Source organism: Perna viridis, chromosome 4 (genome assembly GCF_037379345.1).
Source record: "Perna viridis isolate PV_CMFRI_1.1 ecotype Kerala chromosome 4, ASM3737934v1, whole genome shotgun sequence".
In the NCBI taxonomy this organism is placed as follows: Eukaryota; Metazoa; Mollusca; class Bivalvia; order Mytilida; family Mytilidae; genus Perna; species Perna viridis.
The window spans coordinates 14,434,136-14,451,603 of NC_142448.1; the positions used below are offsets into that span (position 1 = coordinate 14,434,136).

General features: G+C 31.6%; 1 long non-coding RNA gene across 2 annotated transcripts; it reads left to right on the forward strand.

Annotated features, from left to right (window-relative positions):
- Window positions 1–3,173: 3,173 nt before the first annotated feature.
- LOC148618982 (uncharacterized) lies at window positions 3,174–9,110 on the forward strand. 2 transcript variants are annotated; one of them, XR_015921299.1, is made up of 4 exons: window positions 3,174–3,289; window positions 7,336–7,490; window positions 8,393–8,508; window positions 8,797–9,110. It is a non-coding gene; the product is annotated as an uncharacterized LOC148618982 (long non-coding RNA). The 2 variants fall into 2 exon arrangements; XR_015921298.1 differs by having other exon boundaries at window positions 8,393–8,504.
- The last annotated feature ends 8,358 nt before the right edge of the window (window positions 9,111–17,468 follow it).

The window sequence follows — 17,468 nt, forward strand, 5'->3', positions numbered from 1 at the left end:
TTGGTCTATTTACTTTGATAGACGAGTGTCTACACTCACGACATTCCTGCCACCCCTGAAGCACCCGATCCATACATAAAGTAGGCTGTTTGCAGAAGGCATTAAGGTCATAACCCTATCCCGTTTCAAAACATTGGCAAAAGTGGCATCAGAAGTGTTGATACTTGAAAAGAGTATTTAATGGAACAAATATTCTAGCGGAAATCAAAACAACGCAGTCTGGGACAAAGACCAGACAAGGAAAACAGTTACACACACAACAAAGAACATAAAATAACCAAAGAAACGTACAAAAAAATGAGCAAATCGGACACCACTAAAACTGGGACCATAGACAGGTCCTCCGGTAGGGTAAGCATCCTCTGCTTTTCTAGAAACACCCCCGCCAAGTTGCTCATATAAAGTCAAGTCTGGGGTAGACGAAAGAGGTAGTGTAAACAATGTCCCTTTGAACAAATCGGCTCTCATGGTGCAAAACGGACACACGGTTTAAAACTTTAATCTTGTAGCAACATAATCCTGTCCTAGAAGACTAATTGTAAGAAGTGTAGCGCGGTACAAAAAGTCTGCATAGTTATGGCAAGCTTTGGCATGACGTATTAGTTGTGATATGAAAACTGCATGCATACGCAGGAGCTGAAGGGATGTTGCCACTTATGAGAGGAACGTTGACAATACGGAATGAAAAGTCATGGCGTTTTCCCGTTTGTCGTATAGTGTGATCAAAAGTTTTCCTTTTGCATCGATCTCTAAGTGTTGGATAAGATATGAGGCTGGCTTCACAGTATCTGTTATATCCTTTATATCAAGTTCTTTTGGGGTAGATCCGATGTATAAAACCCCCGAAACTAGGATTGTTTAATGATAGTGAAAACTGAGATCAAAGGATTAGATTAAACGTTGTTCCTTCCCTTGGATGGATTAGATCAGCTAAAAAGTTAGCCTCAAAGGAATGAAGGAACAGGTAAGCGAGTAGAGGAGCACAATTTGTTCCCATTGGTATGCCGACTGTTTGTTGAAAATGCGTCCACTAAACTGGACAAATATGTTGTCTATCAAAATTTCCAGCAATTTAATCGGTATATTTGGAAGATGATTTGGAATCGTTCTTTTTTACCGAGTATGAGGTATCTCTACCAACTTCTACGTATCTACATCTAGATATACCGTCTTTCTGGAATAACAACGATACGATGTTTTTTCAGTCGGGATTTTAACTGAGTATGGGGTATTGAAGTATAAATATAAAGTAAAAAATCATAAGTTTTAATACTATTGTATTCTAATGATAATCTTGAATTGAGGGTTTCCAGAAGATTTTTCGATTTTTTTCAGGATCCATACCGCTACGGTAGTAACAAGTGTCGTGGTAGGACTGTATACTCTCTTGTACAGCTGTAAGTATAGAAGTTAAAAGTTTTGAGAGAGGTATGTGGTACATTTTGCAGATCCAGCTATATGGCGTTGTTTGTATGGATTCTTATGGAGTTAAGGAATCCAGTACATAGACGGTAGATCACAATCATCGCCATTAGCCTTACCAAAAGAGGATACCGCGGTTTTCCACTATCTCTTCTTTGGAAAGTGTGGTAGCAATATAGGTTTTATTAATGCTATTATTTCCTACGTCTACATCCGACAATAAACATTGAATGTAGTGCGTTTTGCAGACAAATACAATGTTGTTTTGGGCTTTGTCTGCTGGTACGAAAACAAATTTGTTATGTATAGTAGACAATGTTTTGGCTACATCGGGGTCTTTGAAAACTGATGTAGCATTGTCCCTCAAAGACATACTTAAAACTTTCATACGTTTTAAAATTTGACCAATCAGAAGCTTAAATAGCCTCTCGTCGCCATCTGTTCTTATTACTTACAATGAAAGAAAGGGTGAATCAAGTAGAATGATGTTAGATATGACACAGTTTGCATTATAAAGTCAAACATGGACAGGTGCAACGCCTGGACTGAAACGTGTCATTCATTGACGATTGTTAGGCCTATTGTTTGTTTTCATACATGATAGCGCACTTGGCGAATGCTTCCGTGTACGTATGTAAGTGATTTTTTTACGGAATATAATATAACTTTTCTTTAACATAACATCTAATATTTTTATTAAATATGAATCTGATGTTCATTCACGCTACTGAAATGAATGAAAACAGTTGATAAACATGATTCAAATACAAACCCTAAAAGTTTGCATTTGAACCTTAAGGGGGGGGGTGCAAGGATTTATATACATTTAACTCCTTGAGTGGGGGGTATGTCAATGGAATTATTTTCCTCCGGTGGTATAAGAGATAGTTGCAAATGCTAAAAGTCTTTACAAATCGTTGGCGATTGCTATTTAAATACTGATCATAGATCGAAGTTGATAAAAATATGAATAATTTTGATATAAAAATGAATTCTTAATATGAAAAAAAAATTAACAACCGTGTAAAATATTAGAAATTGATACAAATCAGACACTGACCAATGGCTGTGATTTCGTCCTTTTTTCAATGCATGTTAAGTATCTCACTGTTTTGAGTTCGAGCACAGAAAATTACATCGTAAGCTTCGTGCGTGTAGGTCAAAGTTAAAAAATGCAGATATCAAAATATACCATGGAAAAGAAAAAAAATCAAATCGCACGTCCTCATTAATTAGGACAAAATAGCATGTTTAATAATTTAGAATCTTCAAAAGTCTATCAAATTTACAAAAATAATAATAATAATAATAATAATAATAATAACAAAAACAAACCAAAAACGACATCAAAGAACTGAAATAATCAAAATAACCCGTATAAAGAAACAAAAATAAATGAACAATCCGGACTTCATTAAAACCTGGGAGCATGGAGCAGTATCATCGGAACGGTAAACGTCTTCATTTATATAAAACCCACCGAGTTGCTCAAAAACTGCCACATTCGAGGTAAACTAATGAAGAAAGGAAAACTAGTTATGACACGATGAACAAATCGGTATTCTTCTGCAGATTGACACACCATAACGAGGTTACCTCAAATTTGCGTTCGTTTGTGATAGGAATGTATTGATGTTGAACACACCAAATCAAGTTTGTGTATTTTAAATTTTTCAATAATGTATTGTTAGTACTGTCTAATTATCACTCCGGAGCTCTTCGCAATTTTCTCCGGAAATTAGACAATTTCCGCTTAGCGACGTCACAACATCTCGTCACAAATAACGTACTGGGCTACTGAAAATCAACCTGGCCAAAATGTTTAAACAAACTTTATTTTTCCTATTGTGCATTTCTATCGCAATAGGTGAGGCAACTTATTCTCTGTTTATTGATCAATATCGATTTTTATACTTGCAGAAAAATAATTATGCTGTAGAATCTTGTCATTCTTGATCATGAGACATGACTTTTTCGTAACCTACTCACATTTTCTACTGCAATATGCCTGTAAGGCGACCAAATGAAATATATATAAAAAAATAAGAAAAAAAAACTTTCTTAAGACAGGTTCATTTTTTTTAATTTGACGTTTAAGTGTTTATGTCTGATAAATCATTCATTCACAGGGTGTAGACTATTATGGCAAGCCAATGACGGCAATGTATATTGCTTTTCATTTTATTTCTAATGTCACTAAAACCTTTTTTTAATATTGAAAATACTTTTTTTTTATATTAAAAATTCAATTGATTTTTTTAGATTAAAAAACGATTTATTAATATATGGAAATGGATTTATTGTATTCAATTAAGATTTTTTGACATTAGAATATCATTTCGTAATATTAAAAAATGTGACAATTGCAAAGTAATTTTTAATTCTAGATATTCATTTTCTGATATTACAAATTCATTTTCTAATAATACAAATTCATTTCTAAAATGTGTGATATTTTATATATTACTAAATCAGGAATTTGTAATATTAGAAAAGTAATTTGCAATACTACAAAATAATTTGCTAATATTACAAAATATTTTCTAATATTTGTAATATCATAAAAATATGTTTTCTAATATTACAAAATAGGTGTTTTCTATTGAAGCCTTTTAGGGTCATACAATTTACTTTTTTATAATAGCTATAACAGATTATTCATTTGATATAACAAATTACTAATTTGTTGTAACAGATTGGTTTATTCTGGCTATTCCAACATTCTAAAATTTATAGGTAAAAATTATAAAATCCATGTAGGAGTAGCCAGAATGGTTGTATAAGCAAGGGATTAGGTCTGTGTGTACTGTAAAAACAAAACTTTAATTGGAATTCTAAATGTGTTGGAATTACCTGTCCCATTTTTGCTGTATGTACGAAATTTTATTTTGGATCTGTAAAGGACCAACTCAAACTCAACATGTCATATTTTAATCACTTTCATCATTTATAATTGATTATGAATTAATTAATATCATAAGAAGTTTCATAAACATGTATCAATAATTTCCAAAACTTGTATTTGAATATAATTGAATCAGTCTCATTTATTGCTCACAAATTAATGTATATAAATATTTTCATAACCTGTTTTAAATGTATGTATATATAGTTTTTTTTTTTAATATATATATTAAAAAAAAAAACTTCTAAAAATTGTTTAATAATTAACTGAATTTAATTTTCAGTCTCTATCTTTTTTCCAATATTTCAACATTTAAAGTCCATCTTTTATTTATTTATTACCATGAAAAAAGTTATAAATTTGACAAAAATAGCCCCACATTTTTCTAAAACACATTATAATTTTGCTAATAAAATGTTTAAATCCAATGTTGAATCCCAAATTTACCTGTAAAATTAATTAGGCAATAATTACTAAAACAATAAAACCTACTAAAACAACATCCATTGTTCTCTGCATGTAGGAATATCCAGAATATATATTTTTAAATTGTTGGAATAGCCAGAAGACACCAAAAGATTATTAATTTAATATAACAAATTACTAATTTCATACAACAGTTTTATTATTGACTGTTACATGACCTATCAATTATTCCTTTTATTTACTAGACTTGACACTATATGAGCAACTCTTTGGTCTTCTATGAAAACAGAGGACGTTTACATTACCAGTGTACCAGGTTCATGTGCGAAGTTTAAGTAGGGTTCGAGTTTTTCATTTGTCTGTTTAGTTTTTTTTTTTTGTGCACATATATTTAGTTACTTATATTTATATTATTTATTAGGTTTGTGTTTGTAGTCGTCTCGATTTTCGAATTCGATTAACGTATATAAGAATTCAACTTACAATCACCAAAGACGAGTACATGAAGCATAAAGATATAGAACCCATTACACAGTGAACAAAAAACATGCTCGCTATTTACAAAGAAAACAAGAAAGAAATAAAATACATTTCATAAAGTACAGATGACCACAAGTGACGTGGATGTGATTATAAATTCAAAAGTCTTCTGAGATCATAAAATAATTATGGACAACAAATGAGGTATATTGGAGTTTAGATTTCTTAGTGGTCTGCAAGGGTGTATGTGAGAGAGGGGCTTTTTAATTTTCAATTTTGTGGTGAACTCTATGATTAGGACATGAAATAATCAAATCTTCAAATGTTTGTCTTTTCTTCTCATTACTCGATTGACGTCACAGTAGGTAGTCCCTATATAAGTTTCATGTAAACCCTTGACAGCTAATAAATTAAGGTAGCCAAAACAAAAGACGAGGAGTCGATCGGGGTAGTGGTATAATAAATGATGAACTTTTTGCTTATACATTTTATTACCATTGTTAAATGCTACACCTATGATACCAAATAACGAATGATTGGTCTCAATAGCAAATACAAGTCAGATCCATCACTTGCACAAGTTGGTTCACACATTTCTTCCTTCTATATCATATGTGCATAAATCGGTATGCATGGTATAGTCAAGATTCATGTAACTTTTCCGATATGAATGTTGAAACGTCTACCAAGTTACTGGAAAATCTTCGTCTGTATAACCCAAGCAACGCGGAATGCGCTTCTTAATGTCTTGTTTAAATCATTAATTTATGCTTGCTTGCTAAGATTAATTTAATTATTCTTCGAAAGTTAGGCATAGATAATAATACATTTCTATTTTCTATTAACTTTTTTCTATGCTCCATATTGATCTCTTCACAGACATGTGATAATTAAGTCACGGCACCATGTCAATGAATGTAAAATTGACTGTAATATACATGTTGTACTAATGTAATTACACCTAATAATTGAGTTGTATCAAAGTAGTAATTTGCTATATATTAAATTAGTAATCTGTTATTTCAAATAAGTAATCTGTTACATCAAATTATTAACTTGTTATATCAAATTAGTAATTTCTTAAATCAAGTTAGTAATCTGTTATAAGAAATTAATAATATGTTATAGCAAATTACTAATCTGTTATAACAAATTACTAATCTGTTATAACTAATTCTAAAAAGGAAATTGTATGACCCTAAAAGGCTTCGGTAGTTTTCTAATATAAAAAAAAACGATTGTTTTAATACTACAAATTCATTTTTTAATATTACAAATTTGATTTCTAATATCACAAAACTCTTTAGTCATTGAAAATAATTTTTAATGTTAAAAATTCAATTGAATTTCTAATATTAAAAACCGTTTTTTTAATATTAGAAATTGATTTACTAATATCACAAAATGGATTTGTAGTATTCAATTTACGATTTTTTTGGTAATTTTGTAATATTAAAAATTGTGACTGATTTTTCAATATTGAAAAGTGATTTTTTAATATTAGAAATTCATTTTCTAATATTACAAATTCGATTTGTAATGTTACAAAATGTTTGATGTTTTATAATGTTACTTAATCAGGAATTGTAACATTAGAAAATTATTTTTTTAATATTACAAAATAAAATTTTAATATTAAAAAAAATGTTTTTCTAATATTACAAAATATTGATTTTTGTCCACTTTGGCTTGCTCTAAACTATCAACCATTTATACTTGTGACGTCATTTTTTTATCTACTATAGACGCGTACATGTGATTCTTGTCAATTTATCTTAAATGGAATTAGGATGTTGAAGGAATTAAGAATTTGTCAAAGGTTAACAAACTGTTCAATGCATTATAATAATGTACATGTCTAAGCTTAAAATCTTGTTCATTAAGTATGTTAAATACAGGTTAAGTCGGTTCACTGTCGTACTCATGATGCGGGACAGGGAAGGTATAAAAAGGGATTCCAAGGTATCATTTTGCTCATTGGCACACATAAATACCGGTAAAACTTTCCAACCATAGGTTTGATGCTATTTGTAGCTTTTGTTGATAAAATGTCAAGCTCCTGGGTCAAACTGCATTGACTTTGTCCTGATTTTATTCTACAGTAAATGCCAAGAGAGGTTTGAGAGAGTACATTTTCGGATATGGACGCTTTGGACGAGATGCACTTGGGGTCAATAAAGATATAATTGGAAACCAAAATGCACGTTTGGAAAGAGACGAGATGCCTTTGATTGCAACTTACGGAAGTAAGACACATGTAAGTTTTTTTTGCAATTGACCTGTCAACAATTGCACAAGACTATATCTTTTGTACGGTACATTTTAAAAAATCTGGCAACCAAGCAAGTAATAGAAAAAAATAGCATCACAAGAATGCATATAATGATTACCATGTTTTTTTGAAAAGATTATTTTTCAAATCCAACGTTTATGGCGCTTTAGGGATATAAAACAGCATTCTGAAGACGACAATTTGTATTGAGATTCCTGTAATTTAACTGTTAAAGCCCCCAAAAATCTTCCAAACAAAAGATGAACGCTACTTGTAATTAAAAAAAGCGATGATTTTAATTTACCCTGGATATAAATGTTTTTCTTACATTTCAGAAAAAAACTTTATAGTTTGTCTTGCATACATATCATACAAAATGACATGTGCAGGCTCACACAAGAACCTTGATAATAAAAAGAAAGATCATAAGTCCAGCATTTTGTCGACTTCCATTACAACCTTAAATCATTCAAACAGCCACGTTTACCGAAAAAAAAATTCCAAAATTAAGAGCTTTAACTTAGGTTGGGAAAGTGAGGAAATTAGGCAAATTATTGAATTCTATAGAAATATTTCCCCGGCATGTTTTCCTTGCCCCTTAGATTCATTTCCCCCACTTTCCCAACTTCCTTCATATCTTTTATCGGACCTAAAATCATTGTTAAGACACACTACTATATAAGGAAGTCCACAAAAAATGTGGACTGATCACCCCTGCATAATTCAGAGGTGTATCCGTATATTTAATGTCAGACTTGAAATTTTTGTAAATATATATTCGTGCCCTCTGTATTCTTAATTTTCAGAAATCTTTGAACTCTGTCTTTGTTCTTTTTTTGTATGGTATGTTCTTCATTTTAGTTTATAATTTCAAATATTTTTCATAGACACCAGTCAAACATCACAAACACCATCATCAGGAACATGTTGAAGATTCACCCGAACCGGAATAAATAATTCTGAATAAAACATGAAGGTTGCCTTAAAATTTTGTGTTCGGTTAGTAAGTATTATATTTACATTTTATTTTGAATTGAGTTCCGTATGGTTCTATCCTTGTGTCCACTTAACTAAGAACTATTACCATGATATACTGGCTTAACAAACGTAGTATTGTGACCTTTGAAATAAAGAGAAAAAGTCTCAGGTCTAGGATTTGCAATTAAATTTAATATACGTGTGAAACATAATACATTAACGATTTTGATTCCTCGATTAAGAATGTACTGGGAGTTCTTGATTAAATAATGGCGTACTGGTATTTTTTTAGTGTTTCTTTTTTTCATTTCAGGTGTACTTTACACAAAGATGTCACAGCAAAACATTACCATGACTTATGCCAACTTTTCTGTTGTTGATGTTGACATAGTAGTAAATGCTTGTACTCACAAAAAGAAAGTTCTAAATGTATTATTTATCAAACATGTACCGAAAAGAACACTAATAAGGCAGCATGCAACTGCAACACATACACTGTTCGAAAAAGGTCATTTCAAGGGATTTTACTATACATTAAGTAGTCTTGCTCTGGACATATGCATAGCTGTTCCGTATGTGTTGTCAAAATTTTGTTTTAATTTGTATGGGAATAAAACTGGAAATCAATGTAGTAGACTCCCACTTAGTCACAACAGTCAGTGCCTTTAAACCTTGCTTTAGTAAGAGCTATTGCATTAAAAGTAAAAAAGTTTCATCTTGCAATTTTACCATAAATATAAAGATTTTGGTATTATGAACGCTCACAACTCTCAAAAAGTTACAAAAATGGGATTTAATAAGCTGTAAATGGTTTAGATTTAAAGCAGAAACGAACCTCGCGGAAATTTCACGTCTTTGGCTAAATGAATATCCCCATAACGAAGAAAGATCGCATTTCATGAGAAAGAAAATACTTGAACACTTTAATTCAGCTTAAGGAAGACAAAAAATTGACATGCAATTGAATATAATGATATAAGAACGAGCGTCAGAATCTTAAGTGTGTTTTTATGTACCTATTTAACACACGCCTATTTCATATACACAATGTAAATTGAAATTTCTTTCATTGTGCTTTACGAATTTTTTGGTCGGTAATTGGGAAATGGTCGAATTGTTGTTAGTCCAGGATTAAAAAGAAAAAAAAGCCGGTATATCCAGAAAGTTTTATCTTCAACTCAACTGACATTGGTTGGAGGAGTACTAGGTCGAGTTCCACTCACAATTTTAAAGTTAAAATATTACGTGCTTATGGTCTACATATTTGCGAAGTCGCAATTAAACATTATAGGATATACATCAGCAATTTGTTAAAAATGTTTAAATGAAGTCCGTACACTTTCAGGTGGATATTCTGATAATGGACCACCCACTAATAACAAAAGTGCAGTATAACTACGTTATAATGATAAATGTTCTTAAAATGTTGTACTTTGAAATTAAAAATTCGTCCCGGGGGCATTATGACTTCTAAAATTGTCATAGACTGTCATATTTGTATACAGATTAGTTTGTTTTTTTTGTTACGAATTCCGTTCTCAAATGTTAAGTTCCACATCGATTGTGAAATTGAGTAAAACTCCTTTATTGAATAGAATCTACACGAATGCAATCGGAGATGAGTTTCCTCATTGACCATTAAGTTAATTTCAATACTCTTCGTAAAAGGGGTATAATCCGTTTGTCCGCGTGTCGTGCGAAAATTAATAAAACCTTGCAAATGTTGCATTGAATAATCGGTTTATCTAACCTGAAAGGGTTTTTGATGCTACAAATCGATTTTAAAAATCGGCAGAATTATTGCTAGTACTATAATTTCAAAGATTTATATCACAACTTATTTGTTTCGCCTTCCTGATAATTTATATCAATTCCGTTCAAATTTTCTCAAAGCATCTGCTATCCAGATCTCCCATTTCAAAAATCTAGCAGATGTAACTTTTTAATACATGTACATCTAGTGGCAACAATTTGAATGAAACTTTTTATATCTGTTTTATCAATTGAATCTTATAGAAGTTCTGTTTCTGAACACTGCAGCACTGATTATCGATAATCGAGTATAAAAAAAAATGATTTCCAAACATTACACTTTCAGGATTTTTGGTGTCCTGTTGGAAATATGTTTGTCTCTTAGAATTTAGGAAACTTGTTTTCGTTCTTCGATGTATTCCTCCATCAACTTGCAATTGTTGTGTACCAAAATCTTGGTAACTTCACATATATGTGTGTGTTTTTATGATATAATTCTGACCAATTCTAGTCAATTACGCAGTTAAAGTCGCTTTAAACCGATGTAGTATTTTACTAGACGCATTGCACGATTTGCACATGTAAGCCTGGGTAGCAATGAAACAGCGAAACGTGGGACGAGAATTCCAGTACTAGCTTTTTATTCCACAATGACACTTGTTACGTCTCAATCAATGACAACACTACATTGCAACAAAGCAACTTCGGAAAACCATTTCGGCATACCTACTTTTCTTGTTTAACAAAGAACACATGTCCAAACTTAAACACTTCATGTTTGTAGGCCTGTCTAATCTTCATTTTCTATTGGCTATTTCTTTGTTACTGAATCTACTACAAAATATCTCTGCAGGATCTAAAAAATATGAATAGGAGGAATGCCAGCCGCGGTTCAGCAGAAAAATGGTGCTAGGACATTTTTTTATTATTCATTTATTGAAGTTGTATCGAATTTTGCGCAAACGAGTCCTGAAGATTGACGATACACATTAGAATAAGTAACATCTGTGTGATATAGCGCAGCTGTTTGTATCCTTAGGACAGACCGCAAAAGGGCATACAGATATAGTCCTACACATTCTAACCAAAGGCTCAATTTTAATCAGATAATAGCCTAATGTTGACTTTATTGTAATGTAGCAGTACACTGTCCACGTTCTATCAATAAGCCATTAAAAGCATACTTATATATTATATTGAACAATTAAAAAATACATATTTAAATAAGAACATCGATCCGTGTTGGTTATTTACCCGTGAAATGCGTCTCTACAATCGATTCAAAGGAATTTTAAATATATTTACAGTGTTGCTATAGTGGTTAGTGATTTTCTTACAAACATGTATATATGCAACCCTTGTTTCTTATATCTCATTTATTAAGATAACTTCAAAGTGATTTATTTTATATCATGGCAATAAAAAAAAAGCTACATTGCATCTATTGATGAGTAAATAACCTTTCCAGTTGTTCTGAATATAAGCCACTCTCGCGGGATTTCGAAATCCACCCTGGATATTGAACTAAAATGGCACCTTAATTAAGATCACTCTTAAATGCGTCCGTCTTAGCTAGTATACTGTTAAATATTTCATATACCGTTTAGAGGGAATACAAAACCAAACCTCATTCACGTCATAAAATTGACAGTCAATAATGTAAGAGTTGCAAATGGCTTAAATATTGAAAGCGATTAATGTGCTTTGCTAGCGTTCCTTTGTTGTACGTTGGAAATCCGTGATTGGACATTGGTTGTCCTTACACCATTTATTTCTGTTGCCTGTGTTTACAGAAAATTGACATTTTCTAATATGAATCAGCCATGTATTCCAATAGAGCTTCTCTTACTAAAGTAAAGAAAATAAATTATGGATCGAAATCATCACAAACATCACAGAGGTATACAGTGATATGTCTAACAATTATTGGTGTGTTCCTGGTCGGAACCGGGGCTGCTTTAATTTTTGTGGGGGACAGTCATGAAATACAAGATCTCCTCATACTAGGACCATTTTTCTTGGTAGCAGGTGTGGGGTTTACTATTATGATGATAGTCATAATTGCAAGACCCATTTTCGAGGAAAAGATCATGAAATTGAAGAAGGACAAGAAGAAAAACAGAAAAACCCAATTAAAAAGTAAGAGAAACTTAGGAACTATAGAGGAAAGCGTGCCCTACATTACAGATTATAAGAGAGATGTTGCGAACATCGACGATGTTCATCAAATAAAAAGTCCATCGAGAGTGCAGATATACGGATCAAATAAATTTCATGTGGCAATTATAAACAACAAAGTTTCTGATATTAATCAGCCGGGTGTCGTTGACACTGTTTCAGAGGGCTATGTTTCGGACGAAAACGTCAACCCCGTATCAAAGGATCAAATGCTCAAATCAAATCCATCTCTGTATTCAACGTTATATGCAAGTGCCAAATCAAACAGCTTATCTAGGAATCCGACTCCACCTCCTGATGCATCAGTGGCATCAGGAAGTGATAGCCGCCACTCTATAAATACCCCAAGCGGAGACTCAAAAATTCCAGACGTACCAACATACAGCTATGGACCGGCAGTTACACCCTTGCCAAATGAAGTTGAATCCTCCAGTTTGTAATTTTTTGCTACATGTACATGGTACAATATTGCAAATTTTTTTTTCTTCAGCTTCTTATTTGATATACCGGTATTTTTTTTCAAATCTCAGGAATCTGTGCTTGGTTTGACGCACATAAATAACATATTATTTACATTAAGCCCAATCTGTGAGTGAACGGTACTATTTCAACAAGAGACACAAGTTAAATTTTATTTAAATCGGTACCGATTGAATTTTAGAAAGGAAATTAAAAATGCATTGTAAAATGTTTGTAGCCTGTGAGGTTGAAAGACAATGTGTTAAGACAAAGCTAGTCTCTTTTTTAGAACTAAAGCGGACCTGACCATAATTCCTAACTGATTCCTACATTTATTTCTGTTTCTGAAGAGTCTTTCAAACCATACATGTACTGACGTTGTTTTATTGTTACAAGCATGGTACGAACTGAAGCACTCGTTCTAATAAGTGTGGTCGGATAATGAGCTCAATCAATGAAGTTTTTATTTTGTTGTTGTTACAGCAGCAAGTCTTGTCTTTAATAAATGATTAGTTTTAGTACTCACTGAGCGTTTTCAAACATTGATTACTATTCAGTGCACGTACATACACAAAGTTATCTTAATTAGGTGAGTCAAAGAATTTAAAACTATTACTTTCAGCGACACTTATAAACACAATCATTTCGTATGTCAAAAAATCTACTAAATATAAAAAAGTTACATTTTTTCTTTGTTTTATTTATTAGATGCATGTTGATTTTCTTATATACATATCTAAATCATGCTATGCATGTCTTTAAACACTTGTTTTATTTTATTTTAAATAGTAATTTTTCTACATGAAATATATTGTTTCGTATTGTGTTCTTTCTTTGCTTTGCTGTGTTATCCGTAGTTAAATTAAGGGGATGGGTTATCACCAAAAGAAAGAAATCTATAATACATCATAAATATTTCTACGTTTTTAACCCTATACACCACTTCTATATTGTGTCAAGTTCTGAACAATAACATAACAAAAACCAAAAAAACAAAAAAATAATTAAAAAACAATACAAAACAAAAAAATGCCAATAAAGGAAATAACCGCAGATTGTATGTCTGAGATCAGGGCGAATCCAAGGGGGTGATGCAGAGATTGACACCTCTCCTTTTTATTGGAAAATTTGTCATTTTCATGCGTAAAATTGACAACAAATGAATAATAATGTCCTAGCACCTCCCACCTTTCCGAGGAACTGACAATATCCTTTTCAAAGTGTCTGGCCACCCTAATTCTGGTCAAACTCTTATCCTGTGTTAAATATCTAATAGTCATCAAAATTCAAAGCTGTGTTAAGTTTGAATGACGTGGCCATACTTGCTCCAAGTGTTCAGAGTTCGACCTCTACGATTGTACCACGCAGCGTTCTGAGTTATGGAACTTAGTTCATACATATATTTCTTGTTTTTGGACCTAGCTTTACTTAGATATTTTATGATATATTTTCAATTTTGGATGTGTTTTATTGATAGTTTTGTTTTAGTTTTTGGATTTTGAACTGGCTTACAGTCAAAGCGAGTACTCTCTCTTGGTAGATACAGCTTCTTGTCTTTTGATCTATTTGCGAAATTGTCCGTATATTTTATATCAATCTCAGGAGTTAAATCTGAATTCAACAGATTTTATGCTCATTTTATTGCTGTATTTTCCAACCACTGTCCCAGATTAGAGGAGGATTGAGCGATCACAAATAAGTTATATCCGCCACATATTTTATGTGCCTGTGCCAAGTCAGTAACCTTTAGCTAAATGATTGTCGTTGTTTTTTGTGTTCATTGTTATTCGTTTTACGTTTTTTTTCTATTAATTAGGTCGATTTTCGTCTTTTATGATAGTTTCACTCCATTTATTTTGGGAACGTTTCGTCTTGGTTTGTAGTATGGGCTTTGCCAATCACTGAAGACCGTGTGGTGACCTGTAGAAGTTACATTGTTCGTTGCTTTGGTTTTGGTGGATGACTGTCTCACTGGCAATCATACCACATCTCCTATTTTTATTAATTTGTAGATGAATCTACGAAAGCACTTTTTGCACTATACTATAAAATAAGAAATGTAAGGTGACTTACTGATCTGCAGCTGGAGCTGTTTGATTGTCTGGTCGCTTCTATTTTACTTTACTCGTCTGAAAAATGGAGCCAGGAGAATATGGAGGTCAGAAGAAATCCATTTGAACATTTTAAAGCCAATAACGGTATTAAATGTAAGATCCTCGACAACAAATTGTTTGGTTTATGGTAAAATAAGACGATTTCGTCTAGATCTTAAAATAATTTCTGAAGAAAAAAACGTCTATGTTATTTGTGAAAATTGTTACAATGTGGCCAATCTAAACTATCTTGTATTATATATGATATTATGTATAAAATGCATCATGCAGGCAAATTTGGTCCAATTTAAATGGTTATCTCAAGTAAAAGGTATATTAGATTAATTGAATTTGGATATAGGTAGCTATGGTCAAGCCAGATAACACCAAATATTAGCACTATAAAATTATACTAAAACCAAGACTAGTAGACCAAATTTATCTGAGACTAGTTAATGTTCTAAGGGTAAGTTTTATCTTACTCTTAAAACAATTAAATGTAAAAGTGCCAGTCTGTATTAAATATTGCAGATTGTTCAACTTTTTCCAAATTCAGATGCTCAGATTTAAATTGCAAATTAAAGTAGGTCGCTTGCATAATGTTCCATACTAGGTTTAGCATTGCCTTTTGAGTATTTCTCAAGAAGTAATTGGAAATGAATATAATTTTATTTTTACTTATAGTAACATTGAGTGAAACTGAAAAAATATGTTCCAAGTTATTACACTCTAAACCCATCTTCTATCAAGATGCAGGGTTTATTGTCCATTTGTAATCAAAGAATTGTTGTATGGTAACATGCATTTTTAAGGAAACTAGAAAAGATGCTTTCACGATTTTGACATATTTGTTGATTATCAAAAAAGCTGTTTATAGATATAATCCATGTTTTCTTTCTTACTGTTTGCCACATTGTTTTATACTTGTTTATATATTGCTCTTGTAGCACTTAATTGTGTCTGAGCAAAATAAACTAGTCTTGTATCGTTTTAAATTAAAAAAAATAATGTTTTAATGATTAAGGAGCAGCCTGTTCAAATATTTCTATCATTAAGTTGTTTTATGGGTTTATATAATGAAATGCATACTCATTCATTCCAATCTGTCTGTTCTTCAGAGATGATTTACATCGAAAATCCAATAGTTTCTATTGTATTTCAGTGTAATTTACAGAGTTATCTCTTCTTAATTTTGAATTATTCAGTACAATCTTTATAATGTATATTTCTTAAGAACAATGGCAATATGAAAATCTACGAACTAATATTTGTTTACAATAACATTTTGAACAAAATATCAAAAATAAAAATATGTAGGCTTTCCAACCTATACCACATTGTGCATGATTCTTATCTGGAGTGCTACTTGAATAAAACGAAAATTATTGCTATATTCTATATTTAACAAACCCTCTGAAAGAGTAATCAAGGGAACCAAGGTTATAGCGGTAATCAAAAGAATGTAATCCGGGTTCCAAGTTATTACACTCTAAACCCATCTTCTATCAAGATGCAGGGTTTATTGTCCATTTGTAATCAAAGAATTGTTGTATGGTAACATGCATTTTTAAGGAAACTAGAAAAGATGCTTTCACGATTTTGACATATTTGTTGATTATCAAAAAAGCTGTTTATAGATATAATCCATGTTTTCTTTCTTACTGTTTGCCACATTGTTTTATACTTGTTTATATATTGCTCTTGTAGCACTTAATTGTGTCTGAGCAAAATAAACTAGTCTTGTATCGTTTTAAATTAAAAAAAATAATGTTTTAATGATTAAGGAGCAGCCTGTTCAAATATTTCTATCATTAAGTTGTTTTATGGGTTTATATAATGAAATGCATACTCATTCATTCCAATCTGTCTGTTCTTCAGAGATGATTTACATCGAAAATCCAATAGTTTCTATTGTATTTCAGTGTAATTTACAGAGTTATCTCTTCTTAATTTTGAATTATTCAGTACAATCTTTATAATGTATATTTCTTAAGAACAATGGCAATATGAAAATCTACGAACTAATATTTGTTTACAATAACATTTTGAACAAAATATCAAAAATAAAAATATGTAGGCTTTCCAACCTATACCACATTGTGCATGATTCTTATCTGGAGTGCTACTTGAATAAAACGAAAATTATTGCTATATTCTATATTTAACAAACCCTCTGAAAGAGTAATCAAGGGAACCAAGGTTATAGCGGTAATCAAAAGAATGTAATCCGGGGACAAAGACCAGACATGGAAAACAGACATTCACAACAAAGAACATAAAGTAACTAAAATCATACATGAAGCATGCTAAAGCATTTTGCACAGAGCAATGGATCGTTTCTTTGATATCGTTTCAATTTAACATAATTGGCATTGACTAGAAATATTGCGATGAAAATTCACAAAGAGAACACCCCCTTCATGTCAAACAACATGATGCCTAAACTTCCTTATTTCATAAAACCTGTTTGAGGGACCAATTTAGGAGGAGTTGTGCTTGTATG